This window comes from Physella acuta, unplaced genomic scaffold (assembly GCF_028476545.2).
Source record: "Physella acuta isolate Inbredline_101_S28 unplaced genomic scaffold, ASM2847654v3 ptg000909l, whole genome shotgun sequence".
Classification (NCBI taxonomy): domain Eukaryota; kingdom Metazoa; phylum Mollusca; class Gastropoda; family Physidae; genus Physella; species Physella acuta.
The window spans coordinates 85,748-98,426 of record NW_026732426.1 but is presented as its reverse complement, the minus strand read 5'-3'; the positions used below and the strand labels follow the sequence as shown (position 1 = coordinate 98,426).

The 12,679-nt window shown below is 39.4% G+C and overlaps 1 pseudogene; it reads left to right on the top strand.

The window, feature by feature from the left end:
- The first annotated feature begins 675 nt into the window (after positions 1-675).
- LOC131953118 (uncharacterized) lies at positions 676-831 on the top strand (annotated as a pseudogene).
- The last annotated feature ends 11,848 nt before the right edge of the window (positions 832-12,679 follow it).

Below are 12,679 nucleotides of genomic sequence, written 5' to 3'. Positions count from 1 at the left end.
ACACTAAATTCTCCCACACTAAATTCCCCACGCTAAATACCCACACACAAAATTCTCGCACACTGAATTCTCCCACACTAAATTTTACCACACTAAACTCTCCCACACTAAAAATCTCCCAAAGCTAAACTTGATACAAAAATAGTCTCTACCAAAATCACCCAAACATTCAATTCCCCCTCACACACTCCCCCCCCCCCTCCACCCAACATATAACTAAACGCTGACACAGAATATTAGTGTTAGTCCCGAGAGTGCACCAAGGTGTAACAGAGTTAACAGCGGTTTGCTCTTGTCTTTTGTTTGAGTCAAAATATCTCGCGCGTAGAACTTTTTTGTTAAGGGAGAAAACAAATGTTGAGTTTTTTTCAAGGGAGGTAATTACAAAATTAAACAATAAAAAGAAATGGAAAAAATAGTAATATATTTTTAATCAGAAATAAGTAAACAAACATTAGTATAAATTATAGAAAATTAAATTACAAAAAAGTTTTTAAACATTTGTTGATTAATTAAAAAAAAGGTTAATTACATGTCCTAGTAATTGTTAGTTGTTAATCGAATAATTAGATGCCACTTATATCAAACAGCTTTAATATTTATTTCAAGAAAATTCTTCGGACTACAATGGGAAAGTTGACACCAGGGCGCTATTTTTTTACTTGATTACTAACCTGAACTTCTCGGCCTTTTGGCTAAGATCAAAGTGTAGTATCTGTTATGGATCTACATGGAACTTAACCATTTGGTTGGTCAGCCCCTTTTAGGGCTGGCTGCCGGGGTCGAGAGGCGGTCAAATCTACTACTCTAACTCAGGGGTCGGCAACCTTTTGGGACGGAAAAGCCAAAAGTTACAATTTACCACATTTCACAGGTTTTAAAGAGCCACAATCCATATATATATATATATATATATATATATATATATATATATATATATATATATATATATATATATATATATATATATATATATACATTACATTACATTCAACTAAATAGCTTAAGATATGAAATGATATTTATTCATATAAAAACATACACATGTTTCGCACAAAATATATTAAAGTAGTTTAGCAAGCTCTGCTCGAAATTAGAAACTTTACATTGTCATTAGATCTATATATTTAATTACCGAATATTGCAGACTAATATTTTTATGAGTTTTAAAAATAAATTAAAATAACTATTAATATGTGTGCATGGAGCTGAAGAGCCGTATCTTAACATCAAATGAGCTGCATGCGGCTCGCGAGCCGCAGGTTGCCGACCCCTGCTCTAACTCACGCAAATCTCGCCAACGACCGCTGTGGGGTTGCTCCCACACATCCCTCGAAGCGCACATGCTCTCGAGATGAGTCACCCAGTACTTGTATTGGGTGGCTTCAATATACGAGCGGCTAACTTTCAATCTTCTATTTTTCAGCCTGACGACACCCAGCTAGGAGAAATCTTAGGTGGGAGGTCTGTCACAATCGCCAGCAAATCGAACTCATCTACTACGTCAAACGCAACTACCTCGCTCCCAACAAACTCACTACCACTCTGACGACACCCACCTAGGAGAAATCTTAGGTGGGAGGCTTCCGTCAAACACTAGCAAATCAACTAACCATCTCTCAAGACCAACTACTCAACTTACCTAAAATAAACAATTGTCAACAGCTTCACTTCGCCCACTTCAACTACATCACCAAAATCCTCGACTCAGCAACATCAGCAAACTTCACTCTTCAACGTCACCTCGCCCAACCCAATTACTCAACTACGTCACAACGAACAATATTTCATAGCAACTCACTTCGAACGATCTCTCAACACAAGAACCCCCCCAACTCAACTAGTCTCTCCAAGCTTCACTTCATCGATCAACTTGACTATCAACAACAACATACGAAACTTGCCCTTCCACCAAGCGCATCATACCTCATCTCAACGCAAGGACACTACCTCAATCACCCTCTCCAAGTTCTACAACATTCGATCAACTCTACCATAAACGACAAGACACAAGCTCGCCCTTTCAACAACAGATTATCTCCCATTGACATTCTCAAACTACAACTACCAACTAAGAACCTACCACTACCCAACCAAGACTGTATTAATCACAAGAAGCACGGCCAAAAACAGAGAAGCGATTATGTTGTATTGTCCTGTACTTTATGTCATAGCAAACCGGAAACAAAATCAAGAAATCAAAAGAAACAAATGGAACCAAGAAATCGGAACGAAGAAATCAAAGAAACACGGAATAAAGAAATCAGAAGGGATAGTAAGACATTGTAAATCTTTTTAATGTTATACTATGCATTACATTGTAATTTTTTAACATGCAACCTATCCATACAATGGAAGGAGTTCTATTAAACTGCAAAAAAAGAAACTGATGACGTCATCTTCCGAGTTTAGAATAAAAATAAATGAACTATTTCAAAGTAAAGCTTCTATATATTGCAAAAAAAAAACTTATTTAAGTCTAGTTCTTATGCCATTTTATTTTATATTATATATGCAATTGATGTTCATTGTTCATGTCTTTGATGCCGTGTAAAATCTATCAAATTTATTATTATTACTGATTTAAATGTTTAAAACGATTGAATTATTAAAAAAAAAATAAAAAAAAATAAATAACTGTTTGAGGACTGTATAGATATAGATGTTTGAAAGGGAAGAATGTTTGCTTTGATGTGTCTCATTGTAATAATATAACTTGTCCGATTGCTTAAAATTTGTATCATTTTAATTCTCGGTAATCCCATTTTTTTTGCAGCTCTACTTAAAAACCCAATTTCCACCCCCCCCCCCCCTCCCGTCCCCTCAGCCCCCCACGCCGAGAGATAAAAAAAAATCCCTTGGATCATCATATAATTACACATTTGCATTTTCAGTTTCAGGTTGGTTTTTTCATTTTTTTAAATTGTTTCTTTATATTTAGACGTTTTGTATTAGATCTATGTATAAGTAAACCATCTTAAATGAATGAAAGCAGGCTACAAGTAAGAAAGAAATATTACTATTGTGAATCTGTATCAGTCCTCACAAGCCGATGATGAAAACTGTAATACTAAAGCGAACACACAACTGACGCTATAAATTACGTGTCTGAGGCGAAAAAAAAAAGAAAAAAAAATACTGAAAAATCTGTAAAACTCAGACCACGTATGTCTTGTGACAGATGGGTATAAAAACAAGATGGCCGAAACCAGACAGGCAAGACTTACAAAAAACCTCAGCTGGCCCTCGCCCTGTCCAGAGGATAATACGGACACCACGTAAACAACCAGCTAGCCTGTGTCAACACCCGTAACAGATACACATTCAAATGAAACTGTAAATGTTCTTCAAAGTGGGAGAAAAACCGGAGATGTGTCACAAAAGGAGAGACCTGTACCTGTAAGTACACTCTTCAAAAAAAAATCACGCTTTCGGGGACCGCACCTGGGCGGCATCCCAAAAACACGCTACGTGTGTTGATAAAAGGAAAAAAATAACGTCGAATCCACGAATTCATATTAGAGGACCTATTTACGTGTAAACTGAACGTAAATCGTTCTCAAATTCTTAATGTCTACAACTTGGGGAAACCAAGCGAATGGTTTATCTCTCTCAAATCAGATGAAATCTACAACTCTCTACATTTGGCAGTGATATGCGAACATTCGGATTATTGTAGCAGCATTTTGCTGCTGCGTGTGTACAAAAACGGTCAGAGGGGTCACCCAAAATCGGTACCCCCTACCATTACCCAGAATATGATCAACAAAATTATGATTGAAATTTCAGAACCAGTCACAATATTTTCAACTCTTAAGATCGGGAAGAGTGATAAGTTGGCAGTCGATTTCTGCCCAAAAATTCCTTTAAAGGATTTACCCCATTACATTGATCTTGAGATCGGTTGGGAAACTTACACCTTGTTACTACAACTTAACGGTAGGAGATCTATATGCCCCCTGTGTGGCACGACCAAATACGGACCGGCGCCTGCCGAAGCTAGTATGTAAGGGAAAGGGACAATATATCATTAGACGACGATGGTAACTATTTTGACAATGATCAACTTGTAGATGACAGCGAATATGTGTCAGACGACGCCACAGAAATCGAACCAGCCCAAGAACCAGCCACAGCCATAGCCCCAACCACAGAAGGAGAATAGACAACAGTTCCGGGAAGAAGAAACAAGTATTTAAGGAAAAATAAAAAAAGACAGTGCACGAAGCAACGAAAATGAACACATTATTGAAACTGATATTATCCAGAGCCCTACACTGCCAACCCCAATACACAAATGGCAGATAAATTAAAGATCGTGTTTCAATCACCTCGACATACAGGGAGATAATGTGGTCTGTACTAAGCCTATCCGCCTTAGTTACCTAAGGTGCGCCAGGTACCCATTAGAGCTGGGTGAACTCACGGAGCCCAACAGAACTGAGCCCGGAACTCGAGACATTCGGACTAGCAGTAGAAAGCTTTGTGTTTAGTATTATAGCTTAAAAAGTGTACTCTTACTTTTGTAATTTAGCGCTTGTGAAAGCTCGTTAATATATAGGGTATAAGACATGCTTTTTCCTTACTATTTAGTCTTAGATAAAGAAATAAATAAAGTACCGTTTACAAATGACGCAATCCGTTACAATGTCACACGATCCGGTGGTCGATTAAACCACACCCAGAAGGACAACCCCCCACCCCCACTAATCTAAACACCCCCCCCCCCCACTCAACTTACCCACAGTAAACCCAATCACACACACCGTAGATTTATTTATATTACACACAAACACTCAAATAATTTCCTTTACCTACACTACAACACCACATAATTATTTCTCTAACTAAATTCTCCCACACTAAATTCTCCCACACTAAATTCCCCACACTAAATTCTCCCACACTAAATTGTCCATCACTAAACTCTCCCACCCTAAAAATCTCCCAAATCTAAACACGATACAAAATTTGTCTCCACCAAAATCAACCAAACATTCAACTCCCCCTTACTAGATTACATTACACCCTCCACCACCCCCCCTCCACCCCCCACCCCCCCCCCCCCCCCCCGCCATCCCCACATGGAACTAAACGCTGACACAGGTGTAACACAGTTCACAGCGGTCGGCTGTCGTCTCCTGTAGCTGTCAAAATATCTCGCGCGTGGAACTTTTTTGTTAAGGGAAACGACAAATAATGAGTTATTTTCAAGGGATGTAATTATACAATTAAACGATAAAAAGATATTGGAAAAAATAAAAATATATTTTTAAGCAAAAACAAGTAATCAAACGTTAGTATAAATTATAGAAAATTAAAGTACAAAAAAATGTTTAAAACCTTTGGTGATTAATAATAAAATGTGAATTACATTTGTTAGCAATTGTTAGGTGTCAATCTGATAATTAGAAATTCCTTATATCAACCAGCTTTAATATTTATACCAAGAAAATTTAATACTATTTTTGGTAACAAGAAGTGCTACTGACGATTTTTAATTTGCTGACACCTGGTACTTCTCCTCATCAGAATTCGACGTCACCACATTACATAACACACACAAAACACATGGTCCCTACACACTCTACTACACCTTACACGAAAAGAACAGAATCAACGGAACCCTTAGATGGGTCCCACCCACACTAAGCGATCGCACACTCATACAAGCACTACAACCCTACAGCAACAAAGAACCTTCTATTCACACAATCCCCCTCACTACCAACCGCAATTTCTCATTATACACCGACAACCCAACAAACATCCCTCACTACATCCAAATAAATTACAAAAACAAAACACTTAATATGCTAATAGCCATCAAAGACAGAAAACAAGCTTGCCAACACTGCTCATCAACAGCACACTGGACCAACCAATGCCATACTCTCAACATAGAATCAACACCCAGGGAACAAACACCAACTGAATCTACAGCCCCACCCGCTCCACAAGACCTCACGCCAAGCAACCAGCAAAACTTCCCAATCGAAGTAGCAGCATCGAGCCCAAAAACACCGCCCAAAAAAAAGCCCCCAGCACAAAAACCAACGCCACTCGACCTGTCAGCAACAACACCAAGTAGCCAACAAGCAACCACAGCAGATGAACCAACTACCTCAAGTACAAGCATAGAGGCCTCTGTAACCATCAAATCAACTGCTTCAAAAATATCTATACCAAAATTTGCATCACCACTCGCGCTGAGCCAGAACACCTTTACTTTCACAGCGACGCCAAACTCTACCAACATCGATCAAAATGCAGAAATGAGCGACAGCGCAAGCACAAAAAGGAAAAAGGAAGTCAGCCCTACATACACAGAACAAACAACAAAAAGTCAAAAAACAGATAAACCATCTTTTGACTACAAAAATTGCAAATTCTGCACCGAAAAGTTCCCCTTTTGGAAAATGAGGGAAGAGCACGAGGGACAGGTACATTCACAGCTCATAAAGTGTCCCAAGTGCAAAATGTGCTACCCAAACATTCTTGAACACTATACGAAAAGACACCCGAAAGAGACTATCTACTACTGTCATTACTGCAGTGTGCGCCTCCCCTTGGAGCCTATGAAGGCACATACGGAGTGCCACCACCCGTCACCTCAACAACATGGTACACCTTGAACTGATATACGAAACGCATGAAAATTACATTGTAAAATTTTATAGACGTTTTGTATAAGAAACAACTTGTATTATATGTACGTAATTTTATGCAAACCTACTCTTGCTGCCACCCCTTAGTAAAGGAAAAGCAGCAAGAGAGGAACAATATTAAAACGCCAACCGGGAAAAAAAAAATAAGTCCACGACAAATCCTAACCACGGCTCGTGTGGCTCCCCCCTGCAGCCAAGTTAACAACAGCAACATCCCGTCTACCACAGGAAGAATGCCCAGACCCCCATCCAGTTGAAACACCCACCGTGAAAGCACTCATTACCCCAAGAGGCCAACCAAACCTGCGAGGTCATATAATAAGACATCCCATCAGCAATCATCAAACTCTTCTACTAACTACTTGCAGAGCTGACACCTGGTACATCTTCTCACAAGCCCCTGACATCACCACAATGCACAACACTTGCAGAACACACGGTCCATATACCCTGCAGTTCTCACTTCATGTAAACGACAAAATTAACGGGACCATTAGATGGGTACTCCCTACACTCAAAAACCTTACACTCATACAAGCACCACGCCTATTCAGGAATAAAGAGCCATCCATAAATACAATTCCACACACTAATAATCGCAGCCCTTCAGTCCATATACACCGATAAATCAACATCTATCCCACACTACAGCACAATAAACTACAAAAACAAATCACTCACTATCCTAATCGCAATCGCCGGGAGAAGACAAGCGTGTCAAATCTGTTCCTCCACCCTACACTGGACGAGCCATTGCCAACAAACGCCTTCACACATAATACTGCAGGAAGACCCAACAGCACAATCAACAGCTCCAGCAAAAACAACGCAGCCGACAACCCTAAAACCAGCATCACGATCAACTACAAAATCAACAACTCCTATTACAACAGGGATCGCAATACAGCCAGTCATTTCCGTTCCCCAAAGTCCAGTCATGGACACATCTGAATCAACGGTCTTGAAGACGTCAACATTTGAATCAACAGTCTTGAAGACGCCAACATCTGACCATGGCGAAGCAGCACAACAGCCAACAACAAGCATGTACACAGTCACCACCCAGATATCGACACCAGAGAAAGAAACTTCCGGCCCTCAAATCTCACCACAGCAAACAATCGTGGAAACATCAACAACAAACAATCGTGGATACATCAACAACAAACAATCGTGAAAACATCAACAACAAATAATCGCGGAAACATCAACAACAAACAATCGTGGATACATCAACAACAAACAATCGTGGAAACATCAACAACAAACAATCGTGGAAACATCAACAACCAAGAGGAAGAAAGAGGACAGCCCGGAACCGGAGAAAACACCAAAAGCAGCTAAAGTTAATGAAGGTGACAACGAGTCAGCAACCACCACCCCGCTTTAGCGCTTGTAAAATCTCGTTAACATAGAGGATATTAGACATGATTTTCCCCTTACTATTTAGTCTTAGATATAGGACTAACAAAAGCACCGTTACACAAGTAACGTAATAAGTCACATGATCCGAAGGTTGATTATAGACCACACCCTGAAGGACAACAACTCTGACCCACGAGAAAGATTGAAGAAATGTACACTGGATGTCTGGACAGAATAAATGCGATTTCTTTTTCCAGAGTTTCTTCCAGGCGTCTCTACCGCCCGCCCCCCCCCCCCTCCTCCCCCGAACGATATGTAATTTATACAGTCAAAATATACTATTGCTAGTGTGCGACCCCCACCCCCCTCCGAATGTATCAAGTGCCCCCCCCCCCCCTCCCGCAGAAAAAATGCTGGAAGAAACACTGTGTTTTTCCCCTTGTGTATTATATCAGAGTCCATCACATTGTGTTTATTTCAAACGTTTTCCCCGGGGTGGGGGGGGGGGGGGGTAACTGGTAAAAGTATATACTTTCTATAAAAATCCTATTTCGTTCGCGGTAGGCAAAGGTCGGGGGTGGGGGGGGAGTCTCTCTGATCCACACATGAATTAATCCCGAACACACACACACAACATGCGTCCACTAATCACATCCCACACACAAAATGCGTCCACTAATCCCCCACCCCCACACAAAACAAACACACCCCTACTGATACCTAACACCCACAACTCAACTAACATACCCACAGTAAACCCCTTCACATCAACAGTAAATATAATTGTACACACACCAATGCAAATTATTTCCCTTGCCTTACCACAACACAACACAATCATTTCGCCCACACTAAATTTTCCCACACTAAATTCTGCCAAACTAAATTCTCCCGCACTTAATTCTCCCGCACTAAATTCTCCAACAATGAATATCCCAAACTAAATTATCCTACACTAAATTCTTCCACACTAAATTATCTTACATTAAATTCTCCCAAACTAAATTTTCCCGCACTAATTTCTCCCACAATGAATTCTTCCACACTAAATTCCGCCGCATTAAATTCTCCACTAAATTCTCCTACATTTAATTCTCCCACACTAAATTCTCTCCCACTAAATTTCGTTCGCCGTAGACCAGGGGTTGCCAACCCTGTGCACGCGGGCTCCATGGCGACCGCTGAACGATTCGTATGTGCCCGCTTCTCACTATTCGACAGAGACAGAATTTTTTTTTTTATTCATTTGTTACAGTTTTAATTTTTTTTTGGCTGCCTAGGTTTATTAAATATAAGACCTTAAGAATGATATTTTGCTCAAATCCTTTATGTCAGAGGACTTTTGGAATACCGTGGTAGAGAAAAGTTCCCAGTGTTGAAAAAAAGCAATTAAAATTGAATCATTTTTCGATTCGACAAATGTATTCGAATCATTGTTTTCAAACATGAACTTAATAAAATCAAGATATATATATCTCGACTCACCGATAAGCATCTTTATGATTGTCTGCTAACAGGATTATCGTCATACGCTCTTAATTATAAAGCTCTGGCCAATGAAATGCAATGCCAAAGATCACATTGACTTCATTATATTTTTAATTAAATGTTTTCTTTGTATTAATGTGTTTTGTTTACTTTCTTTACATTTTGTAAATACATTTCTCTGTGTGTGTGCAATTTGAAAAAAAATAATCCTAAATAATTTTATTATTTTGAAACATTTTTGTTTATTATTTATTAATACATTATGACTTTAAGAAAATAAGAAAATAAATTATGGGAAAATGGCAAGTTATGGAAGGAGTTTGTCGTAGTTTGGAGACCCCTGATCTATATGGTTCTTAGCCATTTGGTTGGTCAGCCCATTTTAGGACTGGCTGCCGGGGCCGAGAGGCGGTCAAACCTACTACTCTAACCCACGCAAATCTCGCCAACGACCGCTGTGGGGTTGCTCCCACACATCCCTCGAAGCACACATGCCATCGAGATGAGTCACCCAGTACTTGTATTGGGTGGCTTCAAATGTACGAGTGGCTAACTTTTCAATCTTCTTTTTTGTCAGCCTGACGACACCTATCTAGGAGAAATCTTAGGTGGGAGGTCTGTCACAATCGCCAGCAAATCGAACTCATCTACTACGTCAAACGCAACTACCTCGCTCCCAACAAACTCACTACCACTCTGACGACACCCACCTAGGAGAAATCTTAGGTGGGAGGCTTCCGTCAAACACTAGCAAATCAACTAACCATCTCTCAAGACCAACTACTCAACTTACCTAAAATAAACAATCGCCAACTGCTTCACTACACCCACTTCAACTACTTCACCAAGCTTAAAACCCTCGACTCAGCAACATCAGCAAAACTTCATTCTTCAACGTCATTTCGCCCAACTCAATTACTCGACTACGTCACAACTTCACTCTTCTTCAAAACCACAATGAACAATATTTCAAAGCAACTCACTCCGAACGATCTCTCAGCCAACCTAGGAAAAACCATACTTCAACGCAAGGACACTACCTCAACCACCCTCTCCAAGTTCTACACCATTCGATCAACTCTTCCATCAACGACAAGACACAAGCTCGCCCTTTCAACAACAGAATATCTCTCATTGACAATCTCAAACTACAAATACCAACTAAGAATCAACCACTACCCAACCAAGAATGTATTAATCACAAGAAGCACGGCCAAAAACAGAGAAGCGATCATATTGTATTGTCCTGTACTTTATGTCATAGCAAACCGGAAACAAAAACAAGAAATCAAAAGAAACAAATGGAACCAAGAAATCGGAACAAAGAAATCAAAGAAACATGGAACAAAGAAATCAGAAGGGATATTAAGACATTGTAAATCTTTTTTAATGTTATACTATGTATTACATTGTAATTTTTTTAACATGCAACCTATCCACATGTGGAAGGAACAATATTAAACGAAAACCGGCACACAAAAAAAAAAAAGTATTTACTGAAGTCTCACATAATATGTTAGCGCAGGGTCGGCAACATGCGGCTCTTTTGTGTCATAGTGCGGCTCTCCAGTTCCATGCACAATGATTAATATTTGCATTGTTTCATTTTCAAAAGTCAAAAAAATATTATACTGTAAAGAAAAACAACTTTAAATAGGATTAAAAAACTCATCAGAGAACAGTGAGAATAGGTGAGGTAGAAAGTATACGGACAGCCGCTTGGGCACCAGGCCCAGCCCCACAGCCGCTGTAAGCAGCACCATGGCGACTATTCCATGTTTGCCACTGCCCAAGGGCCGCCCTTTCGATTGTCGTTACATGGGGAATGTTATTTTATTCAGAATGCATTCCTCTACCTGTCAGTATGCAACAATCAAACAACTGCTGTCTTGTAGTTTGTTCTTGGTTAGACAAAGGCTATGGAAGCAAAAAAAAAAAAGAAAAAAAGAAAAGCAGGCTGAAATCGGAATCAACGGCCTCAATGGCGCATAACAAGTTGACACCCTATAGCCTACTTAATAGTGTTGGAGGGGATCTCTTCCCACACTAAAATTAAGAACGAAGAAGAAAAGAAGGTACACACGATAAACTGATCACCACAAGGGCCTTTCTTCATACTAAAAAAAACCTAACAAAACTTCAACCTAACATAATCATATCTTGAAGCTACTATAAAATAACATAAACCGAACTTGAAGCTAGCATGTGGCTAATATGAACTTATAATTTAAGTCAAACCTAACATCAAATTTGAACCTATAATGAACCTACCTGAAGCGGAACCTGTTATGAACCTAACCGAATACTAGCAAGTTGCTTAATTGCACACCTTAATTGAACGTAACACGACTTACTAAATTGCACTCGATTTTAAAATTACAAAAACTAAATTGAATTAAACATAAACCTAACATGGCCCTAACACGAACCTGACATACATGTATTATGAACCTAACATAAACCTATGAACCTACTGTACTCCAATAATCAGCTTTATTTTCCCAATGTTGTATTTAGATGTTATACTGCTTGTGTAACCAAACTCAAAACAGTCGCAATCATTAATCGCGTGACCTCGCTCGACGTCATTGGGTTCTGTAAGGTCCATTGGTCAATCTTAGACCTAAATGGTCTCTGGGGTAAGTGACTTCTGTACAACCCCCCCTCCATTTCCCATCCCTTGTTTACAAAAAATGTATGTATTCGTTATAGTGAATGACTTGTGTTCATTTATATTAAAACAAGAAGTATGTTGTAGTTGTTGTTAACTGGGCTGTTTCTTTTTTTTTTTTCGCTTTGTGTTTAATTCAGGTTTTTGTTTTATAGTTGGAAAAAACAAACGAATACTCACACCTTAGGTCTAATTAAAACTCCAATTAAACCACATACACTCATACAGCCAGAGGCTAACTTTATTTTATCACATCTAACTCTTGTGTAAATATTCACATATATAAGTACGCAACCAGAATATAATGTATTTATTTGAATTAAATTCTTTACTTTAGCTCAACAAACAAAGCCGTTTACCACAGTTGCGTAGGCAGGGGGGGGGGATTATGGGGGTCATAACCCCAATATATTAAGTTTGAGGGGGTGGGGTGCAAATCGAAAGTTTGAGGGGGGGGGGGGGGTGCTAATCAAAAGTTTCTCCCCGG